Source organism: Artibeus jamaicensis, unplaced genomic scaffold (assembly GCF_021234435.1).
Source record: "Artibeus jamaicensis isolate MK-2021 breed Jamaican fruit bat unplaced genomic scaffold, CSHL_Jam_final scaffold_847, whole genome shotgun sequence".
NCBI lineage: Eukaryota > Metazoa > Chordata > Mammalia > Chiroptera > Phyllostomidae > Artibeus > Artibeus jamaicensis.
In genome coordinates this window covers 19,165,305-19,189,677 of record NW_026522057.1, presented here as the reverse complement: position 1 = coordinate 19,189,677, position 24,373 = coordinate 19,165,305, and the positions used below count along the sequence as shown (strand labels likewise).

The 24,373-nt window shown below is 39.1% G+C and overlaps 1 protein-coding gene and 2 pseudogenes across 14 annotated transcripts in view; 2 read left to right on the top strand and 1 right to left on the bottom strand.

Annotated features, from left to right (window-relative positions):
- The window catches only part of EIF4G3 (eukaryotic translation initiation factor 4 gamma 3), a 292,964-nt gene that overhangs the window by 243,540 nt on the left and 25,051 nt on the right, over nt 1-24,373 (bottom strand). The gene's annotated exons all lie outside the window — the stretch shown is intronic.
- Nucleotides 11,289-11,750, top strand: LOC119045405 (60S ribosomal protein L27a-like; annotated as a pseudogene).
- Nucleotides 13,501-14,031, top strand: LOC119045379 (ubiquitin-conjugating enzyme E2 C-like; annotated as a pseudogene).

Here is a 24,373-nt window from a genome sequence, read left to right as displayed (position 1 = left end):
AAGGTAAGTTATCAAAATATTTGAAAACTGTAAGGCACTTACCTACTCTCAAAATATCTGCTATAATTCTTTTTATCTGCCCTAGTTCATAACAATTCTGAGAAACTGATGGACATAATGCTTACTTAACACTTGAGAAGGAAAAAAAAAGAAGTCAATCAAAAAGAAGGAACTGATGCCTTCAGTACCTAACTAAAGTACCTCAAAGCATTTAGGCCAAAAATCTGGCTTAAAACTTACTGTCAATAAACTAAAGAAAGGTGAGGGGACAAATGTGAAAATTTTTTACTTTGAACAGAAGAAAACAAAGTTATCTACAAAAAACCCTCCATTCCCCGATTACAATCAAGAAAAATTCTAGCCCTGGCCAGCTAGCTCAGTTGGTTGTAATGTTGTCCTGATACACCAAGGTTCAACCCCTGGTCAGGGAACATACAAGAAACAACCAATGAATGTACAGGTAAGTGGAACAACAAAGTGATCTCTGTCTGTCTGTCTCTCTCTTTCCCAAAGCAGTAAGTTTTTTAAATGATTTTTAAAAGAATTCTGCCACAAAGTCCCATGGAAAAAAAACAGAAATACTATTCAATAATTTAAGTCCAATGAAATGACGAAGGGCACGCACTGAGTGACAATACAGTAAAATGCTGGGGTAAAATAGTTAGCTTTTTGATGGTCTAGAGATCATTTTAAGAACTGGAAGTACATTATATTCTCTTCCTCAGATATCTCAACTATTACAAATCTCCTTCCTCAAATTCAAGATGTATTATAGACCTCTCAACAAATGTATTGAGTTAGCCAAAAAGTCCATTTAAGCTTTTTCCATAAAAAAAGATATTTTCCATTTTCACCAATAAATTTATTGATTTGGATATTTTGAGTACATCAACTACCTCTCATGTGGTAGAACACTGATGGTTCTCTATTAATGTCTCAATTTGATCATTATCAACTTCAGTTGGTCTACCGGAACATGGACCATGATCCAACGAGAAATCTCTAGCACAAAACTTCACCACCAGTTTTGACACATTCGATCAGTCACAGCACCTTCTTCATACACTGCATAGGTCTTTTTTTGCATTTCAGTTGCACTTTTACCTTTTTTAAAATAAAAAAGCATAATATACTGAAAATGTTGCTAATTTTCTTCCACCTTCAATATTAAAATGGCTCCACAAATATTCACCAATTTTGGTTTTTTGTTAAATGCATGCTGATATGACAGCTGTCACAATAATATCTAGCAAAACTGTTCCAAATGAAGTCAATGACGAGTAAGTTATATTACAGCCATCCTCCAGAAAAAACAAATGAACTTTCTGGCCAACACAATATTTCATTTGTCAAACGTTCAACCTGCTACCCAAGAGCCTGTGGTAAAAATGTGCTACTGCTTGTTACATAGTCACCAATGGCTTCAAACAGGCTCTACTATGGAAATCTGAAGGGTAGGCTCTACTCTGCTTCCAGAGAAGGCCAAGTCACTGAAGCATGTCCAGACATGGACATGGAGGCTTGACTGCCTATAGTAGGACCAGATTTTTGGCAGAACTTTGAAATCTTCTCAAGCTGCCACAACCAACATTAGCTGAAATCTCTCTCAATGTGTTTGCTTTTAAATTTTTCTGTACAGTCCTTCATACAGTATAAAACACATTCACCTTGGCCTGATAACAAAGTATATTCCTAAAAAAGGATCTTGCACCTACTGTTTTCTCTGCCTCAGACACTATCACTGAAATGCAGACATCCCCATGAGGCAGACAGAAAGAAGTTAGGGAAAACTCCCAACAAGTGGAATGAGGAAGTAGGAGCCAACATCCACGCCATAAGCCACTAAGTCTTCTCACCAGAGCCCCCACCTCCATGCATGATCAAAGGGAAACAGTTTATCGCTGGAAAAACTAGCAAAAAACAAATCAATCCAAGACAAAGAAAAAACTAACCAAAACTCCATAATGGAAGTATAATGATCCCAAAGCTCATTATACCTCTGTTATGATGAAAACTGATACCACAAGTAGAAGGGGGACTGAGGGGGACTAATGCCATGACACTTCTGGGATAGGCCACATTAGAAACAAGATCCCCTCCTAACCAGAATGCAGAGTCAGAATTGGGTGCCAAAAGTTCAAAAACTGAAAACAAGACTGCCTGCCAAAATGCAGGTGTAGGTAGACACATTGTGCCCACTCGCACGACCAAAATTAAGGACAACAAAAATTTAGAAACAAAAGAACAACCAGAACTGACAGAAAATTGATCTGTACAGAAGTCCGAAAACCATTCATCTAGACCAGTAAGAGGGGCGGAGTTGGCAGCCTGTGGAGAGGGGCTGCAGCAGGAAAAAGTGGTAGCTGGCGGACCAGGTGCACAAGAGGTGGATGGCAGACCCCAGGCGCCGGGAGGCAACGAGCAGACCCAGTGAGACACGCAAGGCAGCCCCAGGAGAAAACGAGCAGCAAGACAGACGGCACAACCCAGGTCCCCAGCGACAGAAAATAAAGCCTAAGAGCTCAGATTGAAAACACTTGCAAGGGTTGAGGTGCCTGAAAAGACTCCCAGCCTCACAGGAGAGTTTGCTGGAGAGACCCACAGGATCCTAGAATGTACACAAGCCCACCCACCCGGGAACCAGCACCAGAAGGGCCCAATTTGCTTGTGGGAAGCGGCAGAAGGGACTGAAATCTGAGAGAGGACCAAGCGCCATTGTTCCCTCTCTGACCCTGCCCCCACTTACAACCCAGCCACTGGGTTGCCCTGCCCTGGTGAACACCTAGGGCTCCACCCTTCATATGTAACAGGCACGACCAGACCCCCCCTCCAAAAGAAAAATGGCTCAAACAGAAGAAGAAATCAAAGCCCCAGAGACAATACTTCCAAGTGACCGAGAGATAGCCAACCTATCAGATGCACAGTTCAAAACACTGGTTATCAGGATGCTCACAGAATTGGTTGATTTTAGTCACAAATTAGAGGAATAAATGAAGGCTACACTATGTGAAATGAAGGAAAATGAACAGGGAACAATGAACACTGATGGGAAGGAAACTGGGACTCAGATCAAGGGAGTGGACCAGAAGGAAGAAAGAAACAACAAATGGAAAAGAATTCAAAAAAATGAGAGGCTTAGGAACCTCCAAGACATCTTTAAACATTCCGATATCCCAATTATTGGAGTACCAGAAGGGGAAGAAAAAAAGCAACAAGTGGAAAACTTATTTGAACAAATAATAAAGGAGAACTTCCCCAATCTGGCAAAGGAAATAGACTTCCAGGCAGTCCAGGAAGCTCAGAGAGTCCCAAAGAAGTTGGACCCAAGAAGGAACACACCAAGGCACATCATCATTACATTAGCCAAGATTCAAATGAAAGAGAGAATCCTAGAAGCAGCAAGAGATATGGGGACAGTCACCTACAAAGGAGTTCCCATCAGACTGTCAGCTGACTTCTCAAAAGAGACTTTACAGGCAAGAAGGGGCTGGAAAGAAGTATTCCAAGTCATGAAATCCAAAGACCTACAACCGAGATTGCTCTATCCAGCAAAGCTCTCATTTAGAATGGAAGGGTAGATAAAGTGCTTCTCAGATAAGGTCAAGTTCATCATCACCAAGCCCTTATTATATGCAATGTTAAAGGGACTAATCTAAGAAAAAGATAAAAAATATGAACAGTGGAAGGACAGCACTCAGTTATTAACAATCACACCTAAAACAAAAGCCAACTAAGTGGACAGCTAAAACAGGAGCAGAGCCACAGAAATGGAGATAGAAAATAGGTAGAAAATAGACAGGGGAGGGCAAGAGTAATATAGGAAATGTAAAAGCTAAAGAACTTATGACACATGGACATGAACTAAAGGGGGGAGTGTGGGTGGGAGGGGGTGTGCAGGGTAGAGGGGGAATGAAGGGAAGGAAATGGGACAACTGTAATAGCATAATCAATTAAAAAATGTTATTCAGGAAAAAAATAACCAAAACCTGAAAACACACAAAATCCTAAGAATCACTGAGCACTCACTTGCTAATAACTCGGACGAACCAGTTGAGTACTTTCACCTTTCTTGCAGCAGCAAGTCCTAGCCCCTCTGTCTCTACCTGAATAAACCTGCCTTCACTGCCACTCATCCTTGAAATTTCTCCTGCACGAGTCAAGAACCTGGAGGTCCCAGAACATGCTGGGGCAGGGCCAGCACCAGCACAGAACTGGTCAGGTGACACCCACAACTTCATGATCTGCTTCCTTCATCTATTCTGTTCAAATTTCTCCTTATGTCCTGCATTATTTTTCCACAAAGCAGTTGTCGCCGTATGACTTTACACACTGGGTACTATCTTTCCAACCCTGCTACAATATAGATTTTGTGAGAACAGGGCATTTTGTTTTTAAAGATTATGTTTATTTATTTTAGAGAGGGGAAAGGGGAAGGAGAGAGGGAGAGAAACAACAGTGTGTGGTTGCCCCTGCACACCCCTAACCAGGGACCTGGCCTGTAACCCAGGCGTGTGCCCTGATTGGAAATCGAACCAGTGACCCTTTGGTTTGCAGGCCATCACTCAAACCACTGAGCCACATCAGCCAAAGAAAGCAAGGCTTATTTTTTTATTCACTGCTCTATCCTTACTCAGCTCTTAATACAATGCTTGGGACATAGCTGGTATACAGGAAGTGTTTGTTGAATAAATAAATGAACAAAGGAATGAGTTTCTTAACCCTACCTATGCATAAGACCATCCTGTTCTCCTAGCAATAATACTTTAATGGCTTATTTTGAGAATGCTGAGATTCAAACAGCAACTATCTCAAAAACATCTGCATTATACCTAGCAGCTTCTATTGTACAAAATTACCTAGCTCTTATGCAGAGAATGTGGGAAAAAAAGTACATAAATACATTAAAGAAAGAAATATTACAGGCAAAGACAATTATCTATATTAAAAATAAACATCTTATGCCCTGGCTGGTGGATCAGTGGGTTGCTGGTTCAATTCCTGGTCATGGCACAAGCCTGGGTTGTGGGCCAGGTTCCCTGTTGGGGGCATGCGAGAGGCAACTGATCATTTCTCTCACACATCGATGCTTCTCTCCCTCTCTCACTCCCTCTCCTCTCTCTAAAAATCAACAAATAAAATCTCTTACGAAAATAGACATCTTATACAATATATAATTCATTCCACTAGATCTGACAGTAAAAGTAAAAAATATTGCTTCTTACAGTTAATATCTTTTTTTTTTTTAACTGATTCTAGAGGGAAGAAGGGAGGGACGTGACTTGTTTGTTGATCTACTCATTTCTATGCATTCAATGGTTGCTTCTTGTATGCACAGTGACCAGAGACTGAACCCGCAACCTTGGCACATTGGTGATGACGCTCTAACCAACAGAGCTACCCAGCCAGGGCTCTTTTACATTTAAAAGGCATCCAGTAAAGTTTTACCATCTCCCAAACATCCTTCTTAAACCCTTCCTGTTAACTGTGACTCTGCTCACCCAGTCTATGGCTTGGAATACTATGGAGGGACTGACACAATTAAAAGAGAATGAAATAAACCTAGAGAGTAATACTGAATCCAAACAAAGGTTCTCTCTGTACAGTGGAATTATAGTTGATTTTTCTTCTTCGCATCTTTTAAAGCTTCCAAATTGTCCATCTGGAACATTTATTGTATCTCTTTCAGATGGGAAAATCCTATTAAACAAAAATGATCATTTACCAGAGTTAAATAATATTGCACTTTACTGATGAAAGACAGAAATCAGGTGAGATGCGCTTTAAAGCTTAAATGTAACATAAATACTGAAGTACAAAGACTTAGTATAAAGAAAAAGTGTAAAATACTGTATCTCACTAATAAGTATCATAATGATATACTAGGTTGAATATATTAGTAAAATTAATTTCAGCTTTCTTTTTACTTTTTTAACATGGCTACTGAAAAATCTAAAATTATAGCAATGGCTCATATATTCTACCGGACAAATGATCTATAAACAATCAAAACTGAACACAATGTACCTCAAAAGTATTCATTAAGTTTTACTTGAATCTGAATCTTAGATGAACATTTTAAAGATATCAGCTAAATTAATCTGTAACCAAATCCAAATTCAATCTTTTTAAAAATGAAAAAGGAAAAGATGGCCCTTGCCAATGTAGCTCAGTGGATTGAGTGCCAGCCTGCAAACCAAAGAGTCACCTGTTTGATTCCCAGTCAGGGCACATGCCTGGGTTGCAGGCAGGTCCCCAGTAGGGGGTGTACAAGAGACAACCACACATTAATGTTTCTCTCCCTCTTCTTCTCCCTCCCATATCCTCTCTAAAAATAAATAAATAAAATCTTAAAAAGAAAATGAAGGGATAAACAAAAGGGTGTCCAGTACTTTCCCCATAGTGTCTTTGCCATAGACATCTTTACTGCAAGGATTCTCACTACATAACTTACTGGCCACGGGTGGTTTTGCCATAAAAAAGATGAAATAACTGATTGACAGTTTGGGGTTGTCTTGTTTGGATTCCCTTCTACACTGACAAAGTTCTTGCAGTTATTCCCATTTCTGTATGTATAAATTTTTGCTAGCCCTCATAACTGTCTATACAGTAACAAGTAAACATATGGGGTGATGGTCTTAAAATAGTTACCGTTTCTTCCTGATGATTATCTGCCCCAGGTTATGTTCTTATTTTGAAACACACTACACTGAGAGGAGGAAGCGGTGCCACGGGCTCTCTTTCAGAGTGCAGAGGTGAACCCACATTTCTCATGGCATGGAGACGAGTGCTTAGGTACAGTCCACAAAATAAAATCAGTTATTTCTGCAGCATTGCCATAAACCTAAACACATTTTAAATGTATTTAAATATTTTGTATTTCAAAATAAAGTCATTTTAATTTTGTAATGTCCTTTTTAATGTTCCTCTTTGATTTTTGTCATTTTATCTTTTTTTGCAGCAAAATTGCCTATGGTCAATTAGTTATGCAGTAAAAAATGTGTGTGGCAAAAATGCTTGCAATAAAGATGTCTACCACAAAGATGATTAAAAGGAAAGTTCCTAGAATGAAAAAATCTACACTGTCAGAATTCTAATTACCTGGGGCATGTATTTATGGCCTGACAGCGACACTCATTAATCCAACAAATTAAAAACCAAACTTGTTACCAGGGAGATCCCAGTCAGGGGGATGCCTCTCCTAGGTTCTTGTCTGGCTCGCAAGAGAAGAATTCAGGAGAGAGACAACACGTAGAGTGGAAATGAGATAGCAAATTTATTTGTGAAACACATATGAGCACAAAGCTGCAAGCAGGCACCTGGCTAGTCTGAACATCCCATGTAGAAAAGGAAATAAAATTGTTAGTGAGTTTGTTCTATACCCGAGCACCTGGCTAGAAGTGGGCAATCAGCTAATCTGAGTGCACCCGTTACTGGGGTTCAAGGGTTACATACTTCAGTCAGTTTCTAGATTTCTCCTCCTCCTCTCCCTTCCAGACCTTGGGACAGTTATAAAGGCTCTCTTTCCTAGCTAGTGAAGATGATACACACAGAATTTCAAGGGCTCCCTCCCTCCTGCACAAAGTTTTGAACACCTGGTAATCTTATCACACTGGACTAAGGAATGCTGGGTCAACACATGAGACATGTCTCCCTTTTGTTTTCAGCCTCCTGTTTTAAGTTGTTTATTAGACTGCAGTGGCAGGGGCCTTGCTTTATTTCCCCTCCAGTCGATCATTCCTAGCTGCTGCATAACAAACACCCTGGCCAGGTAGCTCAGTTAGTTAGAGCCACATCCCAATATGCCATAGTTGCAGATTCAATCCCTGGTCAGGGCATATATGACAATTAACCAATAAATGCAGAAATAAGTGAACAAGAAAAATCACTGTCTGTCCTTCTATTTCCCTCTCTCAAATCAATAAACCACAAACTCTGTTTTTTAGATTGGTATGCAGTAAAACTGTTCCCCCTTCCGTTACACCTAATTACACCAGAAATAGCCCAGTGTACTACACGGTTCACCAAAGCCGTACCAACACAGTAAAACCCAAGCTCTTTTTATAAAAAATCACAGTGAAATAAACTTCAAAACAGCCCAAGAACGAGTTATTTACCGACTAATGCAATCCATTTGAACTGCCTGTGAGTTTACACTTATACAGTCTGTCCCGAGGATAAAAGTTAAAGCTCTTCAGTCTGTTAGGTACATGCGTCACACCAACTGGAATTCCTCAAGAGTGACCTCTAGGAAAATAATGACCAGAGTAAGCGCAAAAAATGCACAAAGGCACTCAGAGCAAAAGAGAGAATTCCTAAGTTCCTCCCTCCCCGAGCCAAGATCTACATGGTCGAGAAGATTCAGAAGAGATCAAACCAAAGGGACATCCAGAGCCTTTAAAAACTGACCAGGCATTCCCTCATCTCTAAGACTTAATCCCAAAACCCTCAAATTCTGACCCTAAAAATCTCCACAATATATACTGCCAAGAATCACAGAACCAAGGCAGCCTCTTTTCCAGCACTTTATAACAAGGGAAATGTTATTTAAGATCAAGACAGGACCTCAGAGGGGGTGGAAACGGGAGGGAGATGGAGAGGGCTGGGGGGTGGGCTGGGATGGGACTAAAAGGCAGAAAACTGTACTTGAACAACAATTAAAATTAAATTAAATTAAAAAAGAAGTTCCTAAAAAAAAAAAAAAGACATGACTTCAAAAACAGCCCTGAACTGTACCCCACTTGAAATAATCACTTTAGTCAAACTGTAGCATTGACGATTTATGGTTCTATTGTACATATTTTCACAAAAGAAATAAAAGTAATCTCATCACAAATGAATGAAAACCTATCAATTCTATATGCAAGGTCCAGAGTTAAATCACAGATATACTAGAGCTGACCCCAAACACTTAAGAACAATGGCAAAATGGTTCCATATCCCTTGGTGCTGTAACAGTAAAAATTGACTCAAGTTCACTGTGTACAATACAAGGGCATATTTAACATCAGACTTTTCACATAAGAACACACCTAATGCGAACCACCCTCAGCCTGGATTAGGTAAGAACTGATATCTGTGCTGCTGAGGAACCCTGTGCTTTTATTTAATACAGCAACTATCACTCTGTACTACATTTAGCTCTCTGTCTCCACCATACCGCTGGATCCTATTATCTCTGGCACCTAATACAATGTTAAATCATTATCACTGAGTGCTCAAAAAAAATTTGCTGATTGAATAGATAATCTGGAACTATGCTGTCCAATATGGCAAGCACTAGCCAACACGCAGCTATTTAAATATAAATTTAAGTTAATTAAAATTAAATAAAATTTAACAATTTAGTTCCTCAATTTCATTCGCCACATTTGAAGTACTCAAAGCTGCCACATAGGACAATGTAGACAGAGAAAATGTTCTCATCATCACAGAAAGTTCTATTGGACACGGCTGGTCTGGAGTGTCCCTTGATTCTGGGAAAACCTGAATAGCCTACTAATTCATACATTTTCCTAACAAGATTATTATTCTGAGAGAGAAAGAGTTAGAAGAAAAAAATGTTTTTTAGCCCTGCCTGGTTTGGCTCAGTGGATTGAGCCCTGACCTATAAATCACAAGGTTGCTGGTTTGGTTCCTAGCAGGGGCATAGGCCTGGGTTGCAGGCCAGGTCCCTGGTTGGGGGCATGCGCAAGAGGCAACCAGTTCATTTATCTCTCACACATCGATGTTTCTCTCCCTCTCTTTCTCCTTCCCTTCCCATCTTTCTAAAAATAAATACATAAAATCTTTTTTTGAAGTTTTTTAAATGTACACCAAATAACAATAACTAATACCATCAAAGGAAAGTTCTTCTGTAATACTGTCTCTCGTATCAATTACATTTCAAACTTCTCTGATAATTCTTTACTGCTAAGATTTTCCCCTCATCATTCCCTAATGTGCCTAAAAGAAAGTCATTAGTAACAATAAGGGCTCTTATTTCTAGAAAGGTTTTTTTTAAGATATGGGACTATTTCTGCCCTAATCGTGGGCTAGTTAAATTAAAAGTTCAAACAGGATCTTGGAGTTAATTCAGTCTAGTTCATCAATTTTACGGAGGAAGAGACTGAGAAGTAAAACAACCCCAAAGAGAAGATGTTAGAAGCAGACCAAGCAGGTAAGAAAGAAAAAAAAGGTGCGTGGAAAGCTGGGGAACTTTTGCCCAGAATCACAGTATTATTATCCAAAATATCAAAATAATGTACAATTAAAAGGGAATGAAAAGCACTGGTAAAAGCTCAAGAATCTCTAAATTAGATACCAAAGTTCTGTCTTTTTTAAGAGACCCTTAGTTTTTCCTTACAAAACCTAATTTATTATTTAAATGCTTCATTGGCAATTTACTTTTTCTTTACATAATATAATCACATAAATTACTCCCATAGTCAAAATATATTTATTCCTACTAGCATAGATTTCAATTATCACAAATATAGGTAACTAAAACAGAAAGCAGAAATATTTACTAATTATTTTCCATGGAAACATAATTCCAATGACAATGTCAGAACATAAATACTGAAAATGAAATGAAGAGAAAAAAATAATTTGCTTCTCTAATAAAATCACTTCTGTCATGCTGAAATGTTATTTATTTATTTATTTTTTAAATATTTTATTTATTTATCTTTAGAGGGGAAGGGAAGGAGAGAGGGAGAGAAACATCAATGTATGGTTGCTTTTCGTGCGTCCGTCCCCTGCTGGAAACTGGCCTGCAGGGAACTGGTCTGCAACCCAGGCATGTGCCCTGACTGGGAATCGAACCGCGATTGTCTGGTTCGCAGGCCCGCGCTCAATCCACTGAGCTACACCAGCCAGGGTGAAATGTTATTTAAATGAAAACTAAAGTAGGAGCATTTCTACTTCTTAAAGAGATTTTCATCGTCATGAATTATAAATAAAAATATAGAATAAAGAAATAAAGTTTTCATTAAAAGAAAAAGCAGCCCTGGCTGGTGTGGCACAGTGGATTAAGCGCTGACCTGTGAACCATAGGGATGCTGGTTTGATTCCCAGTCAGGGCATATGCCTGGGTTTCGGGCTGGGTCCCCAAGTAGGGGGAATGCGAGAGGCAACCACACACTGTGTTTCTCTCCCACCCTCCCCACCCCACCCCACCCCTAAAAATAAATAAATAAAACCTTTAAAAAAAGAAAAGTCAATGTAAAAAATCCTAAAATGTTATTAAAACAGAGAAAAACTGGCAAATATATTGTTCTCTTTTTTTTTTTTAAGTATCGGCCACCAACATGCCATCCAGACTGAGTAAGACATGGAAACTTAGGGGCCACGTGAGCCATGGCCACCGCCACAACGGCAAGCACCAGAAGTGCACCGGAAGCACCCGGGAGGCCAAGGTAATGCTGGTGGCCTGCATCATCACAGGATCAACTTCAACAAGTACCACCCAGGTCACTTTGGGAAAGTTGGTATAAGGCACTACCACTTAAAGAGGAACCAGAGCTTCTGCCCCACTGTCAACCTGGATAAACTGTGGACCTTGGTCAGTGAGCAGACATGGGTCAATGCTGCCAAAAACAACCCCGGAGCCACTCCCATCATTGATGTGGTGCGATCGGGCCACTGCAAAGTTCTGGGGACGGTAAAGGCCCCAAAGCAGCCTGTCATTGTGAAGGACGAATGCTTCAGCAGAAGAGCTGAGGAGAAGATTAAGAGTGTTGGTGGGGCTTGTGTGCTGGTAGATTGAAGCCACATGGAAGGGAAATCTAAATGCTCACAAGTGAAAAAATATATATATATAGTTCTAACAGAATACTTATGTAGCTTGAGGTGTCCTCAAGCCTCAAATTCTTAGGTAAATCCTGAATTTTGTTTTTCAAAGGGCACAGATTCTCCTTTGTAGGTACGGATTTTTATGTATCTAATTTCTTATACCTAAAGATACAAGAAAGCTTTTAAATCTGCTCCATTATGAAAACAGAAAATACCAAATCTAGAGCTCAGTCGTCTTTCACTATGTCAAATAATAGCTTCTATAATAACACAAAAGAAACCAAGGCACCACAGAAATATTTCTTTTCCTATATATATTTTTATCTTCCATGTTTATTTCTATAATTTACTCCAATATTCATATCTACTCAGACAAGTTAAATAATGAAAAATTGCACTTCAATAATATTAACATAAAAATGAAAACATATCAGAATTAAACTAATTTTACAGAAATGAACTTGGATATAGGGAGAACAAATAGCTCAAAATCTCTTGTTCACCCTATATTCATTTCCACTATTTTCTTAGTTCATTACTATGTATTTCTACATTCTTTGACATATCTAACAAAGACTTTACTGGTGAATTACTGGGTGTCTTAAAGTTGAATATAATGTACTATTAAAATATAATTCTGTTATTTAGATTATAACTCAATTATACTATTTAAAATTCTTTTACATGTGGGTGCGTAGGTTTTTATATAAGAAGCATTTAGCCCAAACTACATCTTAAGAAACCTACTTCATTCACTACCTTCAGCTAGCAAATATATAACAGACTTCTTTTGTTTTAGTTTTAATGAATTGCTATTTAACTGTCTCATGCCAGTTATCTGTGTGCTTGGAAAAATTAAAGCTAATTTAGAAAGAGGCTGTTTGTCTCAACAGGAATAGCTGTCACCCTCTCTTCCTTAAAGCTCCAGGCTGCATACCACAAAAAAAGGAACTAGGCAAAAAGTGCTTAAAATTCTAAATTTCAAAACAAATTATCACTGACAAAGCACCAACTATAAGCCCATCATTCTGATGGGCACATTCTCATAAAAACCCCATGCGCCAGAGACTGCTAGTTGCCCCTCAATTTTTGTGCCTCCTCTCTCTCCTCAATAAAAGTAAAAGTGACATATGAATCTTCAGTCAAGTGACCTTTAAGAGAGGAAGCATCTGTTTGTCTTCCCCATTCCCCTTCCTGCTAAACATAAGCTAGAGCCAAAGCAGCCATCTTGGACCAGGAAGTTCACTTGACCTACAAGGGCATGCTCAAAAAATATAAGCTTGCTGCTCAATGTCACTAATCACCAAAGAAATTCAAATTAAAACCACAATGAGATATCACCTCACACCTATCAGAATGGCTATCATCAATAAATCAACAAACAAGTGTTGACAAGGATGTGAAGAAAAAGGAACCCTCGTGCACTGATGGTGGGATTGCAAACTGCTGCATCTACTACGAAAAACAGTACGGAGGTTCCTCAAAAAATTAAAAATGGAACTACCTTACTATTCAGCAATTCCATTTCTGGATACATATCCAAAGAAATACAAAACAGTAATTGAAAGAATATATGCACCCCTATGTTCAATACAGCATTATTCACAATAGCCAAGATACGGAAGCAACCCAAGTGCCCATCAGTAGACTGGCCTTTGGATAAAGATTTGGTACAGTAGTTACGGTCATGTTCTCGGGAGTTCCTGTGTCCCTGCCAGCGCTGCCCAGATGGCCTTCCAGAACTGCAACCCAGCAGCCAACATCGCCGCTGCTCGTAAAGGAGGTGAGCACAGCAGCGGCACTGCTCAGGTCCCATGGGCAAGAGGTTACTGCAGGAGCTGATGACACTCAGGATGTCTGACGACAAAGGCATCTCTGCCTTTCCTGAATCAGACAACCTTTTCGAGTGGGTAGAAACCATCCATGGAGCAGCTGGCACAGCATATGAAGACCTGAGGTATAAGCTTCCCCCAGTTTCCCAGTGGCTGCACATACAACACACCAAAGGCAAAATTCCTCATGCTCTGCTAGCCACCCCAACGTGGTCACCCAGGGTAACATCTGCCTGGACATCCTAAAGGACAAGTGGTCTGTCCTATATCAGGACCATCCCACTCTCCCCATCCAGAGCCCGCTAGGAGAATTCAACATCGATAACCCCTTGAACACACATGCTGTGAGTTCTGGAACAGCCCCACCGCCTTCAACAAGCACCTACAAGAAACCTAAACAGAGCAGGTCTCCAGCCAAGAATCCTGACGGGGGCAGTGTAGCCTCTTTCCTTGTAGTGTCTCTTTTTTTCCCCTCAATTGGCCTGTCTTTACCTTGATTTCTGTGTATGACTCAGTATCTTCAGTTGTGGTGTCGTATTTGTTTGTTTCTGGTTTTCAAATTCTTTGGTTGAACCCCTATGATGAATGTATTAAACAAATATATTGGTGTATCAAAAAAAAGATGTGGTATATATATACAATGGAATATTACTGGGACAAAAAAGGAATGAAGTTTTATCACTTGTGCAACACAGATGGACCTAGAGGGTATTATGCTAAGTGAAATAAGTCAGGGAGAAAGACAATACCATATGATTTCACCTGGATAATCTAAAGAATAAAATAAAAGAACAAACAAAATAAAAAGACTCATACAGATACAGAGGACAAACTGGGGGTTGCCAGATGGGAGGGGAGCTGGAGGGCTAGGTAAAAAAGGTGATGGGATTAAGAAGTACAAATTGGTAGTTACAAAATAATCAAGGGGTGTAAAGTACAGCAAAGGGAATATGATGAATAATATTATAATAACTATATATGGTGCCAGATGGGTATCAGAATTATGGGGAAATCACTTCGTAAATTATGTAGTTGTCTAACCACTTAACCACTATGCTGTACAGCTGAACTATTATAAAATATGAAATGTCAACTGCAATTTAAAAAAATTGTTTAATATAAAGGAAGCCTGAGTCCCTTATAACCTCGGAGTACCACAATGGCTTAGGATCTGGTAACATGCTAACTAGTGAAAAAACTCAGATTAAAATCAAGAAACCCTTTCATTATACACTAAAGAATATGTTAACACATTTACTTCTGCAGCACACATCTTTTAAATTTTAGGAAGTTAACAGTAATCCTAATAATCCTTGATAGTAACAACAGAAGCAGAACTTGACTTACTCATTTGCACACAAGAAACTTTGCTGACTTAAAAAAAGTTCACTTCAAAAAAAAAGAGGAGAAGCCCTGACTGGCGTGGCTCAGTAGATTGGGTATCATCTGAAAGGTCACCAGCCTGATGGGCTACAGGCCAGGTCTCTGGTCTGAGAGGCAACAGATGGATGTTTCTCTCGCGCATCGATGTTTCTCTGCCTCTCTTTCTCCGTCCCTTCCTCTCGCTCTAAAAATAAGTATTTTTTTAAAGAAGAAAATAAACTGCATAACAGAAAAGAAAACAGACAAAAGGCTAAAGCGTCCATTAGTCTGTCAATTTGACTGACAAGATACTGGTAATAAAATATTCCAAATTCTAAGAGTATGTCAGGCATAAATGCAACTTTACTAGGCCCCAGATCTCACCAACCTTGAAATGAAAGAACATCTTCCTCTAGTCATTTGCCAAATCCTATTTAAATATTAATCTAGAAATTTAGAGGGCATTTGCACTGAGAAGCAAAAGAATCATTCATTTCTTAATCATTATAGATCAAGAACCTTAACAAAGAATAGACTCTAAATCCAACAAGCATTGTACTTGTACTAAGTACTCACAGCTCTCAGAAAAGGTACTGTCCAAACAAGCAAATACTAATTTAATCTCCCTTATATAATATGTAAGACCTAATTAACTCAAACTAAATCATTCCAATTTGATGCCAACAGTCTTAAATTTAGTTGCATATCTAAAACCCCAACTGCAAAATCTGATTCACAAGATATCTGTATATTTTTTTAAATTGAAAAACTGACTCCAGCCCTGGCTGGTGTAGCTCAGTGGATTGAGCGCAGGCCTGTAAACCAGAATATCGTGGTTCGATTCCCAGTCAGGGCACATGCCTGGGTTGCAGGCCAGTTCCTAGCAGGGGACTCTCGAGAGGCAACCGTACACATTGATGTTTTTCTCCTTTTCTCCTTCCCTTCCCCTCTAAAGATAAATAAATAAAATCTTTAAAAAAAAAAAAAGTAGGATAGACTGGGACAACATTTAAAAAAAAAAAAGAAAGAAAAACTGACTCCAATGAGCATCTAAGATTGACTACCACTATCCTGGCCGTGCCACATCCCTGTAATTATGCTAATTAAGACAGCATTTTCTGCCCTGGCTGGTGTGGCTCAGTGGATCGAGTGCCAGCCTGCAAACCAAAGGGTCGCCAGTTCAATTCCCAGTCTAAGGCACATGCCCAGGTTGGAGGCCAGGTCTCCCAGTTGGGGGCACATGAGAGGCAACCGCACATTGATGTTTCTCCCCCTCTCTAAAAGTAAACAAAATCTTTTAAAAAAGAAAAAAGAGCCCTGGCTGGTGTAGCTCAGTGGATTGAGCGTGGGCCTGTGAACCAGAGGATTGAGGTTCGATTCCCAGTCAGGGCACATGGCTGGGTTGCAGGCCAGTTCCCAGCAGGGGACCCATGAGAGGCAACCATACATTGATATTTCTCTCCCTCTCTCCTTCCCTTCCCCTCTAAAGATAAATAAATAAAATCTTAAAAAGAAAAAAGACAGCACTGTCTTGGCCTTGGGCACTGTCTAGGGCGTCATCCCACTAAGGCTGCATGTTTAATCTCTGGTCACGGTACCTGCAGAAGCAGCCAATGTGGAACATACATAAATAAGTGGAACAACAAATCAAGGTTTCTCTATCTCTCTCCCTTCCTCTCTCTCTCTAAAAATATCAGTTAAGTTTTATTTTAAAACATCCATTTTCTTCCATTAAAAAAGTAAAAGATTACTTACTTGGGTCACTCAAGTCTAATGAAAATGTTACCTAACTTCAACCAATGACTAAAGAAAAATTAGTATTTCTCCAACTCTTAAACACTTTCCCAATTTGTTTTACAATGGCTTTTCTCATCAAGAGTGTATCACAATGTGTCTTTGTCAGGAAGATAGAATGTTCTCTAGACATTTGTGGATAACCAATGCAATGCCAAAATAGTTACCACTGTTTTTCCAACTGGAAGGATGTCAATGAACTAAAATAACAGCAGAATAAGAACAATAAAATGTTTTTCCTCTCACTAAAATTCACCATCCCAATAGCATCATCAGATTTACTTATGCAGCAGGTTACAAAAAGATAAAAATAACAGAAAGGCTGTTTTTAGCAATACATGACATGAAGACTAGCACTTGAAAACGAGCCTCGATGAGACTGGCCAGGTAGCCCAGCTGGTAGAGCACTGTCCCACGCCAAGGCTGTGGGTTCCATCTCCGGTCGGGCACATACAAGAATCAGCCAATTAATGCATAAATGAGTGAAACAACAAATCAACGTCTCTCTCTTTCTCCTTTCCTCTCTCTCTCTCTAAAAAAGTCAATAAATAGCCCTGGTTGGTGTATCTCAGTGGATTGAGCACAGGCCTGCAAACCAAGGGGTTGCTAGTTTGATTCCCAGTCAGGGGACATGCCTAGGTTGCACGCCAGGTCCCCAGTAGGGGGCATGCAGGAGGCAACCAGACATGATGCTTTTCTCCCTCTCTACCTCCCTTCCCCTCTGTCTAAAAATAAATAGATGAAATCTTTAATTTAATTTATTTATCTTTAGAGGGGAAGGAAAGAAGAGAGGGAGAGAAATATCAATGTATGGTTGCCTCTCGTGCATCCCCCCGCTGGGAACTGGCCCACAGCCCAGGCATGTGCCCTGACTGAGAATCGAACCTTGGTTGTTTGGTTCTCAGGTCCACACTCAATCCACTGAGCTATACCAGCCAGAGCTACATGAAATCTTTAAAAAATTTAAAATAAAGGTAAGAAGTGATTTTTATCTTTAAAATAATGTGTTCAAATGATCTATTAGATGAGGAAAATTGCGCTGGCTGGTGTGGCTCAGTGGATTGAGCAATGGCCTGTGAACCGCCTGCTTGATTCCCAGTCAGGGAACATGCCTGAGTTTCAGGGCCAGGGTGAGGACATGCGAGAGACACCCAATCAATGTATCTCCTAAACATTGGCATTTCTCTCCTCTCTTTCTCCCTCCCTTCCCCTCTCTGTAAAAGTTAATAAAATTTTTTTTCAAAGAAGAGAACAATAGTTGCCATACAATGACTTGAATATGAGAAAAATTAATAGTCACAAGGAGTTCTTAATTTCAGTAAGAAAGTCCAAAATTGCGATAATGTTAATGTAAAAACAAACCTCAATTCTTCAAAAGCTAGCAAATCCCACAGAGACATGGTTAGATTTAGAAACTGTTTTGCCCTGGCTGGTGTGGCTTCATGCACTGGACATTGTCCTGGGAACTGAAAGGCTGCAGGTTAGATTCATAGTAAGGGCATGTGCCTGGGCCGCAAGCCAGGTCCCCACTTCAGGGCATGCACAAAACAACCAACCAATATATGTATCACACATTGATGTTGCTCTCCCTCTCTTTCTCCTTTTCTTTCCCTTCTCTCTAAAAGTAAGTAACATCCTTAAAAAAAAAAAGAAATTTTTGGTTTTTTACTTTATAGTATCTGTTTAGATCCCAAATAATACTTGAACTATATATTTCAGAAACACTGTACATGAGAAACTCCACAAAACATAAATAGTATGTGAATATATCAAAAGATGACTATATTATAAACTTGTTAACATGAAGTATCTTAACAGTAATAATTTTCTCTTTTATCTGCAGTACTTTAAAAATTATTGCAAGAAAAAATAAAAGAATTATACTGCCACCCACAGTTTTAATATGTGGGTTCTGTCAGGCTCCACCCACAAAACTTAAAGACAACATTTAGTTCTGGAGACACCTATTTACTCACTGCAGGGAATCCAACTAACTCTCCTGATCCACCTCATCCCTCATTCATAAATATGAATGGAAACTACCAATCACCAGACATGAGAAAGTAAAAAACAAAGACGAAAGAACAAACTTTGGAGGGAGAGAGATGGTGCAGGGAACAGAAAAATATATTTTTACATTTTTAGTTAATACCTACCAAGAACCAAAGATAATATTTGAGTCATAAGATAAAACTGCTATCAAAAAATAGAGGAAAAAAAGGTCTTGAATATTCATTGTATAGAACTCCATCCTATTAAAATGAGCATATGTACCAAGACATATGCTAGAGATTTTAATACCAAAAAAAAAAAAACCCCACTGGAAACTGCACAAATATCTATCAATAGCAAGAGTTAAATAAATGATGATACAACTATAGAACAGTCTATATTTATTCACATGGCAAACATACATGAAAAGTGGTCACTAAACATGTGCAGAATAATTCCACTAATGTTCCTTATAAATATAATTAATAATAATAATAATAATAATAATAATAATAGCCCTGGCTGGCATAGCTCAGTGGATTGAGCACGGGCCTGTGAACCAAAGGATCGCAGTTCAATTCCCAGTCAGGGCACATGCCTGGGTTGCAGGCCAGTTCCCAGCATGGAATGCACAAGACGCAACCATACACTGATGTTTCTCTCCCTCCCTCCTTCCCTTCCCCTCTAAAGATAAATAAATAAAATCTTTAAAAATAATAATAATAATAGTAACAGCTATCCTATATTACTATTTAACACAAAGTGCCAGCTAGGTACTACTACATTAAGCACTTTATATGTACTGACTGATTTAATCCTCTTAACAATGTGAGTCTCTAGTGTATAATTCTCTCTTTCCACATATGAGGACACAGGGTGCAGAAAGGATAAATTGCTTTCCCAAGGTACACAGCCACTACCAGGGGTGTCCAGCCCACAGGCTGCATGCAGCACAGGACAGCTATGAATGCAACCCAACACAAAATCGCAAACTTACTTAAAACCATTTTTTTGCTCATCAGTGTTCATTACTGTCTGTGTATTTAATGTGTGACCCAAGACGACGGTTCTTCCAGTGTGGCCCAGAAAGGCCACACTGCATGGGAACTTGGAACTAGGATCTATGGGACTCTCAATCTCCCACGGTGACCATTCACATTTCCAGCACTTAGGATACAAACCACAGAATCCAATTACCGAGTCCATCCTCTAAAAATCTCCACCTCTCCCTCTCCCTTTCTTCTCTTCTTTCTCTCTCTCTCAATGTGTAAATGCATATGAAAAGGTCTGTAAAAATAGGCATGCTTATCTGTCAACTCTGACAACCTCTAATGATGGGAGTAGATGAAGAGGATTTTGAGTATTTTTATTTTTTTAAATATATTTTATTGATTATGCCATTACAGTTGTTCTATTTCCCCCCTTCATTCCCCTCCACCCTGCACACCCCTCCCCCACCATCCCCCCCTTTTAGTTTATGACCACGTGTCTCAAGTTCTTTAGATTCTATATTTCCCATACTATTCTAGCCCTCCCCTATCTATTTTCTACCTACCGTCTATGCTACTTATTTTCTGTACCTTCTCCCCCCTTCTCCTTCTCCCACTCCCCTGTTGCTAACCCTCCATGTGATCTTCATTTCTATGGTTCTGCTCCTGATCTAGCTGTCCTCTTAGTTTGCTTTTGTTTAAGGTGTGGTTCTTAATAACTGTGAGTTTGCTGTCCTTTCACTGTTCATATTTTTTATCTTCTTTTTCTTAGATAAGTCCCTTTAACATTTCATATAATAAGGGCTTGGTGATGATGAACTCCTTGAATCTGATCTTATCTGAGAAGCACTTTATCTATCCTTCCATTCTAAATGAGAGCTTTGCTGGATAGAGCAATCTTGGATGTAGGTCTTTGCCTTTCATGACTTGGAATCCTTCTTTCCAGCCCCTTCTTGCCTGTAAGGTGTCTTTTGAGAAGTCAGCTGACAGTCTGATGGGAACTCCTTTGTAGGTGACTGTCCCCTTCTCTCTTGCTGCTTCTAGGATTCTCTCCTTCATTTTAATCTTGGCTAATGTAATGATGATGTGCCTTGGTGTGTTCCTTCTTGGGTCCAACTTCTTTGGGACTCTCTGAGCTTCCTGGATTTCCTGGAAGTCTATTTCCTTTGCCAGATTGGGGAAATTCTCCTTTATTATTTGTTCAAATAAGTTTGCCACTCATGGCTGTTCCTCTTCCCCTTCTGGTACCCCTAGAGGATTTTTAGTATTTTTAAATGTATAATATATAAGTTTCATTTTATTTTATTTTATTTTATTTTATTTTACTTTACTTTATTTTATTTTTAGAGATGGGGGAGAAAGAGAGGGGGAGAATCATCAATGTGTGGTTGATGCCTCTCACACACCTCTACTGCAGACCTGGCCTGCAACCCAGGCATGTGGCCTGACTAGGAATTGAACTTGCGACCCTTTGGTTTACAGGCCAGTGCTCAATCCACTGAGCCACACCAGCCAGGGCAGAAATATAAATTTATACAGATGATATAGAATTTTAAATTTGTATTCTTTTGCTAAGTTTTGAACCTTAACTAAGATCTCAATTACATTGTGAGCCTAGAATACAAACAAATAATTTTCAAAACAGAAAATTAAAAACTAATAAACATAGGGGAAAACTAAATCTTGTAAGTAATAAAAGAAATGCATATTAAAATTATATATCACTTCCACCTATCAAATTAACAAAAATTTAAAAACTTGAATATTTAATGCTGGTAATATACAGCAATTATCCTAATGATCACACCTACTGACCCAGTAATTTTTACTCTATTAAAGAAATATCTGAAATATTGAAAAACATTATACACAAGAATAGTAGTTTCAGCATTTCTTTTAATAGCAAAATTGTTAACAACCTGGTAATAAGAGATGTATTTTTAAGTATATTGTGGTACAGCCATATACACTAATATTATAAAGCCCCTGACAGGTATAGCTCAGTAGATTGAGTGCAGGCTGCAAACCAAAAGGTCGCCAGTTCGATTCCTAGTCAGGACACATGCCTGGGTTGCAGGCCAGGTCCCTGGTAGGGGACGAGTGAGAGGCAGCCACACACTGATGTTTCTCTCCATCTCTCCCTCTCTTTCCCTCTCTCTAAAATCTCTTAAAAACGAATAACTAAAATCTCTTTAAAAAAGAAATATTATAAGCCCTCAAAATGTGTACTGAAGTGGGAATATATCATTGTTAAAATAGAAAAAATAACACATCTACTGTATGGTTTACAGCATATGTATATAACATATAATGCCAACATATGTAACATGTTGGCATTTTACAAAAATTCCTTCAAGGAAATACATCAAAAATGCTAATAGTACCCTGCCTGCATGGCTCAGTGGGTTGGGCATCATCCCACAAACCAAAAGGTCACCCCACCAGTTCAATTCCCAGTCTGGGCACCCCTGGGTTGGGGGCCAGGTCCCCACATCAGGACAGGAGAAAGGCGACTGATCAATGTTTCTCTCTCACATGGCTGTTTCTCTCCCTGTCTTTCTCCCTTCTTTCCCTTCTCTCTAAAAAATAAATTAAAGTCTTTTTTTAATGCTAATAGTTATCAATGGGTGATAAGAGTTAATTTCTTTTTCCTGTGTTTTTTACAATGATCACATACGGCTTTTCTGAGGAAGGAGCCTTTTATTTTTTTAAAGCAGAAAAGCCTTTTCTTTTCATCACGTTAGACGAGAAATGAATGAAGCAGTGTGTCACAGCCCATCCAGATAGATCCTATCTTACTGGTTGCTAAGCAGCATATCCTAGTGTTCCTACATCATGACCATCTCTAGTCACAGGCAGGACAGAAACTCAGGCACAAATGCACCCCATCCAAATGGCAATGCATACACCCTAAGGAGTGGCTTGAGCAGCACATAGGGCAATTTCAACTCTCTACTCAACCCACTCCCCATCTCTCACCTTAACATATTAGTTTTACTTGTGATGTTTCACAGTACTCCTCACACAAGCAGAACACAGGGGCAGACATTTTTAATCTTCCATTATACACTACCCACTTTGTCCCTGACAAAAATGCTACCTACTCACTAAATTCACCCACCAAACCAGAATCACTGTCATTCTGGACACTCCTTTGTTATCAACTAAAACAGAGAGGTAAGCCTTAATGCTTTCTGGAAACAGCTAATCCTGCTCAGCAAATGATAGCATATGCTAAGATTTTTTTCTCCTACAGAGAATGGGTGGTTACCCTGCTAAGGCTATAAATCCTGAGACACAGTGGCATTTCCTCCCAACAGCAGAATCTGCAATACAGTAACTCTTCCACAAGAGAATCCTGAGCCTGGGCACGCTCCCCAGTTTTCTCCTGCCGCTTTGTCACAGGAACCACAGCAGACTGTCTATACTACGCCCGCCCATGCTGCAGCAGCAGCAGCCATTTTTGGCTCAGCCCTGCTGCAGACCCAGCGGAAAGCCAAGACAGCAAGGACGAGATGGCAAAGGACTTTCAAAAGTTAACTCGAACAACAGGCATCACAAAAAAGAAGGTTTTCTTTTAAAAAAGAATGATACCTATGTTAAAGTACTTTAAACTGTGTCATGAAAACAAATGGGGGAGACTGGCACTAGTATTGATAGAATAGTAAAATAAAGATTAATTTAACCAGAATCCTTAGGGAACACAATTCAAAATCAGGTAAATTTTTATTTAACTAATAGTTAACCCCCAAAATGCCCTCTCTTCCTTGATTCCCTGTTGAAAATTTACAAATGTATTTCAAACACTCTTCACTCTTAAAATAATATAATTTAATCTTGGTTGTCTATTGAATGAGGAACTTGCAGAGTCACATTTCAGCTTAGTTTCATTTTACAAAATAAAAACAGCTTTTTTCCCTGATTATCAAAGTGATACATGGTTAATGTACACACAAAAAAATCAGCACAGAAAGAAAATGGAAATTACCCACTCTTGCCAGCAACCAGAGATAACCCTATGAACACTGCTGATAACCAAGGACTTTTTCTATATACTTTTAAAAATAAAATTTGATCATATATGGTATTTTTAACTGGCTCCATAGAATAAATGTGAACTGTTTTAATGTCGATGTATTGCAACTTTTTAAAAGGTTACATAGTACTTCTATGCATATACATTCCATAATTTGTCCAGCCCATCATTTACCAGGCCTTTAGCATATTTCAAAAAGTTTGCTATTACAATGATGACAACAATCAGAATTCTATTTGAATGCCAACTTTCAAAGTACATTTCTATAAAAGCAGGTAATATAAGGGGAAGAAAAGACTAATTTCAAAGTAATCCTTGGATATATGTTGAAGCAACCCCTTAGAATAGGAATAAAATTTTATGTAACGACAGTCCAGTTTCTGTAGCCTAGAAGCACAAGTAATGAAATCGTAGGTCAAACTGTCTTATCCACCCCACTTGGGATAAGAGATTCATTTTAGTCTCTATCTCATATTAGATAGTGGCTTAATAAAAGATTTAGTTAAGTTCAAAAAAAGGAAGACAGGAGCAGAGCCTGGGGAATTGAAAACAATTCCATCAGACAAAACTGATCCAGGAGTCTAATGGGGCATTTG